General features: G+C 40.8%; 1 pseudogene; it reads left to right on the forward strand.

Moving 5' to 3' along the window:
* Positions 1-4,093: 4,093 nt before the first annotated feature.
* Positions 4,094-4,977, forward strand: LOC148022892 (MFS-type transporter clz9-like; annotated as a pseudogene).
* The last annotated feature ends 6,048 nt before the right edge of the window (positions 4,978-11,025 follow it).

An 11,025-nucleotide genomic window follows, 5' to 3' on the forward strand; every position in this document is an offset into this window, starting at 1 on the left:
ATACATGTTTGAGCAGTGCTTGCTCCATTGTCTTGGCAGTTGGTTATTGAGCTTTCATTGCTCATTGATGCTTGGTTCTTTGTGGGTTACTCCTTGATCAGTGGACTTCTTGACAGTGCTTGGGTTTAGTAGTTATGGCTTTGTTGCTTTTGTGTTGCCTAGCTTCTATGCTAGTTGGGTTGCTTTTGCCCATACAGGTTAGAGGGCAGTTGCTCTTGATGCTTACCCGGCTATGCACTTTGTCTACTGTCATGTACTTATAGAACCACTTATTTGGATGTTTTTGTACAGATGCTTGGGCTTTTCTTGGAGCTTGACTATTGCAGGATTTTTTGCCTCTTGCTGATGTTGGCTTGACTTGGCTTTTCCCAGGTCCCTGCATCAAGTAAAACATGAGCTTCATAAGCCACTTCATATGCACTAAGAAAATCTACACATGCAATGGATGACACTCTTATGATAGATGTCATTTGCTTTATGCTACTGTGGTTGGCTATGCATGCAATTACCTATGAGGTTTGTTCATGTGGGAGCTTATGCATCTTTGCTTGATACCCCTATGTTTCCTTTTCCATTATGAATGGATGAGTCCTTGCAGCAACATGCTTCTACAACTAATGTACTTGCAGATGACTGTCTTGATGAGCAAGTTTCCTCTGTTGGGACAGCCCTACACTCCTTGAGATCTTCAGATGTCTTGGATAGCCCTATTGATGTACAGATGTATGCTTCCATTGTGGGAAGCTTGGGCATGTTAAAAGAAAATGTTTTAGATGGATTAGAGAGCAGCAGAGACAGAGACGGACTCGACATGAGCAGAGAGTCAGAGATACAGGAGATTCAGTGGGTGTTACCACTGTTACTAGTGGTGAGGTACATGTTGTTACCCATGATGATGCAGCTGAGCATGAACTCCTGTCATCTAGTTTCCCTACAACTTTCTTGCTCAGTGATATGGCCTATGCCTCAGATTGGCTATTGGATTCTATGGCATCTTGTCATGTTACTCCACATAGAGTATGGTTCTATACTTGTAGAGAGTTTGATGGATGCATTTCTTTGGGCCTTGAGGAGCAGACTTATGCTATTCTTGGTACAGGGAATATACACCTAGGTTTGCCTGATGGGACTTCTCTTATGCTCCATGATGTCTTACATGCTTTTATGCTCAGTAAGAGCTTGATGTATATCCGTCAGTTGCATGATGCAGGTTTTAGTGTCTCTCTTGCACATCAATCTTGGAAGATCAGTCGTGGTTGCTTGGTTTTGGCCAGAGGTTCTAGAGTTGGTTCTCATTACTACCCAGTGTATGTCTCTCATGTGGGAGATTCTATGGTTGCAATCATCCGAATACCACATGCATTATTATGGGATTATCACCTAGGCCATATGCACCACAGAGAGATGGAGATATTATCTCGTTCAGACTCCATGCTGCCTCCTATGTCACACGTAGATCTTGATGCTTGTCTCAATTGTTCTTATGGTCCTTGCAGAGCCCCTTTAGCTCATGGTGATTGTGAGAGGCATGATCCTCTAGATCTTGTCATTTGTGCAATTTATGGACCTATGCCAACCCAGTCACTTGGTGGAGCTTCGCATTTTGTGACCTTCGTGGATCATGCTACCCACCGTGTTTGGGCTTTTCCCTTGGTACGGATTGAGAATGCCGCAGTTCTGCTTGACATGTTCATGGATTTTGCTGGTTGCAAGCCTAGGTGCTTGCAAATGGATTATGAGAGTCATGCTATCTCTCCCAGCTTTCAGTCTTATTGTCAGCAGTCTAGCATTGATCTCCTATGTCCACTGTATTACGGGATTGCTCATGCCATGTGCCTGACTCTATATGCAAAGGTTGCTTCTATGCTTACCACAGTTGGGTTATCTTATGGCTTTTGGGCTAAGGCCCTTATGATGATAGTCTACTTGCTTAATAAGACATTGTGTCTGACTTTGGGAAATATTACACCACATGAGACATGGAGTGGCATGAGACCCTCCTATGATTAATTGAGGATGTTCGGATGCTAGGCATTTGTATGTATGCCGGATATGCCTATGTCACGCAGATGTATCCTCCTTGGTTATGGAGATGGCGACTTTCAATCTTACAGGTTATGGGATTTGGATGCCCAGCAAGCTATACGCAATCATCATGCTATCTTTTATGAGAGGTGTACATCTCTCCAACCTCTTGATGCCTCAATGCACTTTATGGTTGATGCTATAGCCGTGTGTCAGTCTTCTGCTTCACTGAGGCCGCATACTCTCTTGAGACCCTGTCTGACATGTGTCTGGGATGCTGGCCCTTCTTCTATGATTGACTTTGGAGAGTCTATGTACTCTCAGCTATCTCCTATGCGCCATGCTGATGCTATGCGCTACTTTGATGCTTATGCATTACAGCCTTGCACTTATGAGTTGTACTTGCTTCATGAGAAGCATTCTTGGATTGCTCCACTGTATGGAGCTGCGGGATCACTTGTCTCCTGGATGTCATGGACTTGGGGATGCTTGACTCTTCTTTCTCAAAGGTTCTCGCTTATTGCATAGCTCACTTTCCGATTGGGCATTGGGTGAGATGTCATAATTCCTCACCTTGTCTCTTTTCCTTTTTTCTTTGTTTTTTCACTCCATGGCCCATTGGCCTTTTAGTGGGAGGTTGTTGGGGTAAAAGGCCCTTGGGCCTACCCATGTACAGTGACCGTCCATATTCTTTATTCATATATATGAGATAGTGCAATAAGGTTGTCATATTATTCTTGTTGACATCACTTACATTGTGTGTGCTCTTCTCTCCCGCATCTTCCTCTTCTCCTTCTCCACTACCATTGCATCCCCTTCAACAACAAGTTGCTACATATTGTTCCAATTTCCCTCCATAACCTTCCATGCCCATAGTTCCCTGTATATTCTTCTTTACTTCTACTTGCACAAAATAGTTTGTGAATGCAAAAGATGTGTGTCTGAGAGAATACCTATCATTGTACAGTTCTTGTGCACCAATAATCTCCTGCAAAGGAATAGTGAGCATGTTTGTTGATGTGGTGGCATTCACATAAAGCCCATTGCATTTTGCAAGGCTCCAAAAGACCCATCCAAGCTGTGTCTCCAACCCATTCCCCCTTGTGCACTTCCTTCAGCGTCCTCCATACTTGTTGCAAAGCGTCTCTCTACCTCTAAGAGGCAATGTTTGTTTATAGACAATAAGACATAGCCACCCAAGAAGAAATTCTCTATGAATGATTATTCATCTCTTATAAAGGGCGTGTTATAGCTGTCACTCTCTGCCTTACAAGGTACATATTCTAAGAAAGTTGGTTTGTAGTTATGGATATATTTTCCATGTTGGAATGTAGCAAGTCATGTGTCTTGTATTGGTATATTTCTTGTAGATGACAAAGTCTACTATTCAAAGCATTAGGCACCTAAAGGGGAGGTTCAATCCCACCCAACAATGCCAAGCCTCTTCTCCACAAGTCCAACATAGGAAATCTCACTCCAAAGGAGCTCAACAGAAACCCCTCTCATCAACACTTCCTCAATCAGCGCCTATTGAACCACCAATAGAGGTACGAAGAAAGAAAGAGGTCAAGCAATGGACTATTGAAGACATGGCTCGGGCAATTGCTAATCATGATGCAGGGTTTCTCTTAGGAAGTGTGCTACTAGATATGGGATGAGTGCCTCAGCAATCCTAAATTGGCAAGCGTGGAGGAATAATTAGAAGGCAAAGGGACCAGCACAATGTTAAAAATAGAAGAAAAAGGGAGCTCTTCTTGATTGGTGCTTCAAAAAATGTGATTCAGTTTCCGTCCTTGATGTGAGGCTCAAAGTTGTTGAAATATGTCAAACTAGGCATACAATATCTAGTCAAGTCTATCTCGGTGGGATTGCTTTCGCAAGCGACATCCGGAATCGGTGTTTCAAGTAATTGAACCCTTGGAGCAATCCAGGGTCATTAGTTTTCAGCCATAAATTGTAATGACCTTCCGTGAGAACTTGAAGACACTATATGATCTACAAAACTACCCCCCAAGCAACATTTGGAATGTAGATGAGATGAGTTTCCAAGGCATCTAGAGATAAAGGCATGAGAGTACTTGCACACAAAGGAACAAGAGTTGTGTATGGAATGACCACAGACTCTAGGGAATGGATGACAGTTTTATGTTGAGTTAATGATGCTAGTAATGCCATTCCTAGATACTACATCTTCAAAGGACAAAGAGTGGTGGCAATTATATCCAAGATTGTGAAGACGGAGCTGCCATGGCCATGCAAAGGAAAGCATGGATGATCGGGGAGTTGTTCCATGCATGGCTGGACCATTTCCACAATTGTATTGATGAGTCTATGGGCTTTGCAGATAGGCACTTGCTGATTCTTAATGGCCATGGTAGCCATGTTTCTATTTTAGTTGTTGAGAAGGCTCCTTCATGGGGTATTGACATCATCACATTGCTAGCCCATATTTCTCATAAGCTTCAACCATTGGATGTGACCGTGTTCAAATCATTAAAGACTCATTTTCGTAAAGAAAGGGCAGTTTGGCAACAGCATAGGACACAAAGCACTCAAGCATCTAAGGGTGACCTAGTTTCAATAGCAACCAAGTCTTTCCAACTTTCATGCATTGAAAACAATATCATAGCTAGTTTTAGGGCCACTGGGACATGGCCTCTTAATCCAAGAGCTCTACGATTCAATGGGATGCCCTCCCAACACATGAATGTCATTGCAAGTGAAGAAGGGATGCTAGAGGAACTTGCATCACAAGTTCCCAACACCCCAATGGAAGAGCATATAGAAGGTCAAGCCATAAAGGAATTGACATCATTGGGGGATAATGAAGCGTTGCCTAATGAAGATGAGTCTACACAACCAATAGATCCAAGTCCTTTCAAACAATGCCACAAGGATTCTAGACATATTGCATTTGCCTTTGATAGAGGTTTTAGCCCACCGTGTGCCTAGGGAGGCATTTGTGGACTATACCAATAGTCTTATTCTAACATCAAATCATTACATTGAGAGCTTGAAGGCAAATAATGCTAAAAAGGAAGATATTGCCAAGGCCAAGGAGGAGAAAAGACTCGAGAGAGAGCACAAGAAGAAAGAGAACTTGGTTGCACATCTAAGGTACACAAATGACAAAGAGAGGCACAACAACTGGCAAAACTCACAAGAAGAGCATGGGAAGTTGAAGTACTGGTAGCTAAGGCACATCTTCAAGCAATCCTATGGGAAGGTGCAAGAGGTTTGGATGATCACCCTTTGTAGCTACATATTGATGGTCCTCACCATCAGATGGCATGAAGAGTGCGCCTAGAGAAGCTCGAAAACAAAGCACCACCAAAGAGCCAACAATTGATGCAATGTGGCTTCATAGATAGCAAGTTTAGCATTGCATACATGTAGCATCCATGTAGCTTCTTCCCTCTTTTTGGATTGACTATCCTATTCTATAGTACACTAGCTACCAACTCCCCCATTTTGTATCTACTATCCAATCAGTGCTAATACAACACCTCTCTTATGTATCAATATATCAAATTTCGATCAATTATTAAGTTCAATATTGTCTCACCACTTCTATCTATATATACCTGTTTGCACAACACAACAAGCTATTCCAATGTTCATACACTACAATTGTTTGTTTTTTTGGAAGCTTCACATAGTAATTAACCACATAACCAAGGAGAGGGTATTGGTGAGAAGAACCTCACCTTCGTCTACCTCTCTGTATTGCTTGATCTCTACATAGCTTTGCTTCTAATGCTTTTGTATCTATGAAGAACAACAAAAAGATAATGGCATGAGATGGGTGCTTACTAAAAAAGCATGGGATGGATTGTCTAACTGCCCCATTTGCAAGTAAACCATGATTGCTCCCTTCTTGAAAACAGTCGTCTTTCCCAATTAAAGGGCCTCATGATAAAGAGGTAGCATGTACCTAACTCAGGTTTTGCTTGTTATTCATTTCTTCCACATTTTTACTAGATGCTACAGATGGATGACATGGTCCACCTTTTCTCTCTCTCTCAATGTCGAGCATCTTGACTACACCAACTACAGCAACAACAACAACAAGAGGTAGGCAAAACTTCATTTGAATAAGGGGACCGTACGTAGAAGCTTCAGCCTCGACCTCGGCCTTGTAGACGACAACATCTTTGTCAACTTTGCACCTGCATAAGAAAGATGGGCAATCATCTCACATCAGCTTTGGGGTGCTAGCTCCCTAATAGCAACCTCAATATGTGTAAAGACGGGTCATCTTTAGATGGATCCCCTACCCTTAGGACATGGTGCTATACTTCAGAGTACCCTCCTGAGTTCATCCATTCCATTATAGAGAATAATGTCCTGTTTGGGCATTTATCCATTGAATGAATCAACGTGAAGTAAGGATGGACATTGGCATCAAGTTAATGTCCATCTCTAACTAGGAGATTTGGTGAGTAGGTTTATGGTTGCCGAGATGGGATCTTTGAGTGACATGTTTAGCCCCACTATACAAGGTATGTTTTTGACTCCAACATAATTACTAATGAACCAAGATTTGGATTTTGTTTTGCCAAACAATCTACAACAGACCTCTAGCAAGTTGTATCACTAGGTATGTGGAGCTTTGCTACCAAGCTAATTAAGAAGGGATAAGATATATGCCACATGACAATGGACATGATTAGAAGACGACATGGAAATGCAATGGATGTGCTGATGCGGAGGTCATTCTGAGGGGCAAAAATGGCTCAATGGCATATTGGCAAGAATAGAAGAAATAAAACACGAGATTTTTCTCATTTGAGTTGTTATAACATGTGTTGTGCATAGATAATGATGTCATAATCCTTTGAAAACCTCGTGCTTGTTCATGCAAGGAAACAAGTTATTTCACTCAGCATTTACCAAACTTATGACAAGCTTGTAAATTACTCTAGAAATTGTGATGTGATCTTGTACACTCACCATTTTTATCTAGAATGCCTTAAAAGTGATTTTTAAGGCTGTTGATTGAAAGTGAAGAGTTTATGAGCTTAGATCACCCACAGGCTTTGCACTGCTGCAGTATTATTTATTTTCCAGGGTAGTGGGCCTCAACTACTCAATAATGGGAGCCGAAAATTCAAAAAATGAGCGTGACTTTTTTTAACAAGCCTAACTTGATCACTATGAAGGGGTGAAGGTGGTTTGTATGGGTGTGTCATTATCATTGTTTGCCAATAATGGTTCATGTGAGATGACTTGGTATGTGCCAGATGTCACACATAGTCATGGCTCTTTGTCCAGAATCGATCATCTATAGATCTATTTTGGTTTGCCATTTCTAGTTTGGTGTCTTTGTTGTGATTTATGCTCAGGCCTTTTAATTATGAATTGGGTCATTGGGAATTGAAAGCAATTATGTGATAATCAAGGGGGATTTTTGTGTGAAACATGCCCATCTATTCCTGCATTATAATGTTCACATCTTGGTGTGTTGTGGAGTGTGAAAATGTTTTGCAAATTTGAAGTGGCTCATATTCTATACTCTTGCATGTGGTGAACTCATTGAAGTATGAAGTATGAAGCAATTAAGCTCTCAAATATTATCTTCCTATAATTTGCAAGAGGAAAAATGATATAAAAATTTGGGACTCTGGGTAGTTTCCAAAGGGGCAAACCAAGGAGAACAACATATCTTACCCCTATTAGTCTCAACCACGTGAAGAAGGATAATGAGCAAGGTATATTGAATGTTATTGAATTAGAAGTGGAGGCCGATGCCTTTAGAACAAAGTTTCTCAACAAATACTAGGAAACAAACACTCCATGGGTGGAGATCATAAGGGTTGGGACCTTGGGATATTCTTTCACTTCAAGCCATCTTCTTTGTGATGGCTTAAGGTATAATCACATGTCGACTCTCGGAGTAGGATCTTGTTGAGGCTTCATTAGATTATAGCTTAGCACTACTTGATCTTGAGGAGAATATTTACTGCTCTTGGAAATTAGGTGTGCCAATTGTTGCAATCTTAGGGAGAAGGGCACTATACCTAGCTAGGAAGGGTCGAGTAGAATCAAACATTGGGTTGATCCCAAAAATGATCCCATATCAATGGAGAATGGGCTGCCTCACTAGCCATTATCTAGAGCCAACAAAATTGCATGGGAGGTTGTTAAGGAATTCATTTTGCAATGGCATCATGACAGAATAAATCTAAGAAAAGCATGGTTTCCTCCCTTATGTATTTCAAGCGAATAAATATGGGATGGGCAAACTTCTCTTGGTATTAGGAAGGTACTAAAGGCAGCAGAGCTAAATTTGCACTAATCCAAGACAATTGGGAGGTGAATTTAACAAATTGAGTATTTGCATGGAGGTTCATAATGGGTGATGCGCGTTCAAGGAAAACTTTGAGCAAAAGATGCACTGCTAATGGAAAATACATATGTGGAGAAAAAGCACTAAGAAATCTTTTAGGATGATCATGTGGCAACTGAGGTGTGGAAATAAGTTTTGCCACAAATGAGGCTCGGTCTCATCGAGAGAACAACAACATGAAGGCTTGCATTTCTAAGGACATCTCATGCTAAAATGGCTTGTATGTTTTAGCAATGGATCTAATAAGAATGCTCCCATTGTATGAAATTTAGCACATAAGAAATAAATGCCTATTTGGAGGCATAATGAATGAGGTTGAGAGGAAAGAGAAGAATGAATAGAAGAGAGAGAAAGCGAGGAATAAGAAGAGAGAGAAAGACTAAGGGATGAGAGAGAAAGATATGAAAGAAGGGAGAAAGAGGAAGGAAGCCATGGAAGTTGAAGGAGAAGGTGAAGAGTCAATTATTGATTATACGTGGAGACCCTAAACAAGGTCTCTTACACCTTTTATTCCCAGTTAGTGTGACTTGGTATCTAACCCTTAGTTCATGTGCACCCTACTCATTACATTCCATTTCGACCTTGAAAGTTTTTGCCCTAAAAAACAAAAGATAGCTGGAGGGAATTGTCTGAGTGGCTAGTGAGTGGGGCTGTAGAGTACTACTTTGATTAGCATTACAATGGTGAGATTTGATGGGGGAGGAACATATATCCAAGGAGAATTGAGGTAGAGACCAAGGTATGGTTGACATCCACGCAGCCGGGGGCATGGTTGCAAAGGGAACAGTGCCACCAATTCATTTTAATTGAGGGAATGAAGACTATGGACAACATTTTGTCCACCATAGGCATGCTGAGGTAAGTTATCATAACTTTGGATGGGCTACTCCAAATGGGGCATGCCACATGTCAAAACAGAGCTTATGATGAGAAATTTTACCCCATGTATGAATCGCATGGCTATAATTAATGTAGATTCAAAATTATTCTTGAATAGTGTTGAGTTTGCAAGCAGTGTGGGGTCAAAAGGGATATATCCGTCTAGTCTTTAGCACATTGGGCTTCTCACAGGTGAGAAAATTCTTCCATGATAGTGGCTAGGCTCCAAAAGGATTTTTCCAAGGGTAGGCATTGCCATTTGATGAGGTAATCCTTGATGGATTGAGAATCTAAGTGTTTATCTTACTACCCAATGATTAAATGATGCCTTCTTCGTCTATGGGAGGTAGCTTTTCCACATAGTCCACTAAGGTGCCAATGAAGGGCTTCAGGCGACTAACATGAAACACATTATGAATCTTGGTGGTGGGGGAAATCTCTAACTAGTAAGCCAGTCTTCTCGGTATATAAAAGACCTTGAGATGAAATTGTCGAAAGAATATTTTTTGTAATAAAAGTAACCAATATCTTTTTTTAAATCGCGAGCAAGGACCCACGAAACTCCATTGAGAAAAGTCCATCAAGGGAGTTCTTCTCAAAAATAGAATTTTTGTTTAGATTCAATCCGAACTAGATCTCGAGGAAGGGGAAATCCGAGAAGATTATTGGAAGGTATTGCCACTTAAGCTAAGTTTTGCCTTGATATTATTATTTTTGGAAAGAAAAGATTTGTCTTGGAAATAAATTTGTTAAAAGTTTTTGCATTCAAAATAAGATGTTTGTGATTGTAAGTTAGATAATAATCTTTTCAAAAATCATCAGGCTAAAATATGGATGATCAAGTACAAATCCTTAACTAAGGTAGTATTTCGATGAGCACAGAACGTTGACTGAGGCAATGTTCTTGATGGCGCTAGACCTCCCCAAGGCCAGTGTGAATAAAACCTACTCCAAGGGGTCTTCTTTTTTTGTTTTCGCATCATTGAGTATAGACCAATCATGACACGAAAGGTCTTATCGTAGGGAACTCTTGTTGGCAGGTGAGGATACCAGGGGGGGCTTTGGCCATAAACTCCTTAGGCTCTTATGAACTGCCAACTACCCTTTGAATTCTGGATAGTATCCTGGAAGTTCCACTCCTAGTTTAGGAACTGAACTTGGAGAGAATAATACCTTCGGGTTGACATCATTTCTAACTAGGACAGAAAACATTGTAAAAAGTTATTTTTCTTAAAAGAACTATTGAGAAGAGATTGCTTTACTCTATTTTTGTGTAATGAATTTGTATCAAGAGATAATTCAAAGAAGCTGTTTTTATATGTTGAATCTAAGGTGGTAAGTAATTGGGTAATTAAAAATACTCTCTCGAGGAAAGCGGGAGCATGGACCCTCGACGGATCCAAACTTATGGTTTGATGGTCTCAATAAGCCGAGAGCTTTCCTAAGAAGGAATAAAAATCACATTTTTTATAGACCATTAGAGATCAAAAAGCCTGGCTTACATCACTTTAGAACAATCGGTAGAAGGGATCAAACTTGCAAGCTCGTTTTGGTCAGCAAATTTTATAAGGGATGGAAAATCAAACTGCTGACACTAATCAACCGTTAGTAGTTGATTTGACCAAAAAGACTCAAGTCGATCCTTGTGGAAACAATTAAAACTTCCATTATGGGATAGACTCACGTGAGACTAGTTAGCAGGGTTTTCATGAAAATCCCAGACGGCGTTTTCTAGAACAACTCTTGATGGGCTACTAAGAACGTACCGCCAA

Source organism: Lygodium microphyllum, chromosome 16, assembly GCF_053477565.2.
Source record: "Lygodium microphyllum isolate KBCC chromosome 16, Lygodium_microphyllum_v1.1.10, whole genome shotgun sequence".
NCBI classification, from domain to species: domain Eukaryota; kingdom Viridiplantae; phylum Streptophyta; class Polypodiopsida; order Schizaeales; family Lygodiaceae; genus Lygodium; species Lygodium microphyllum.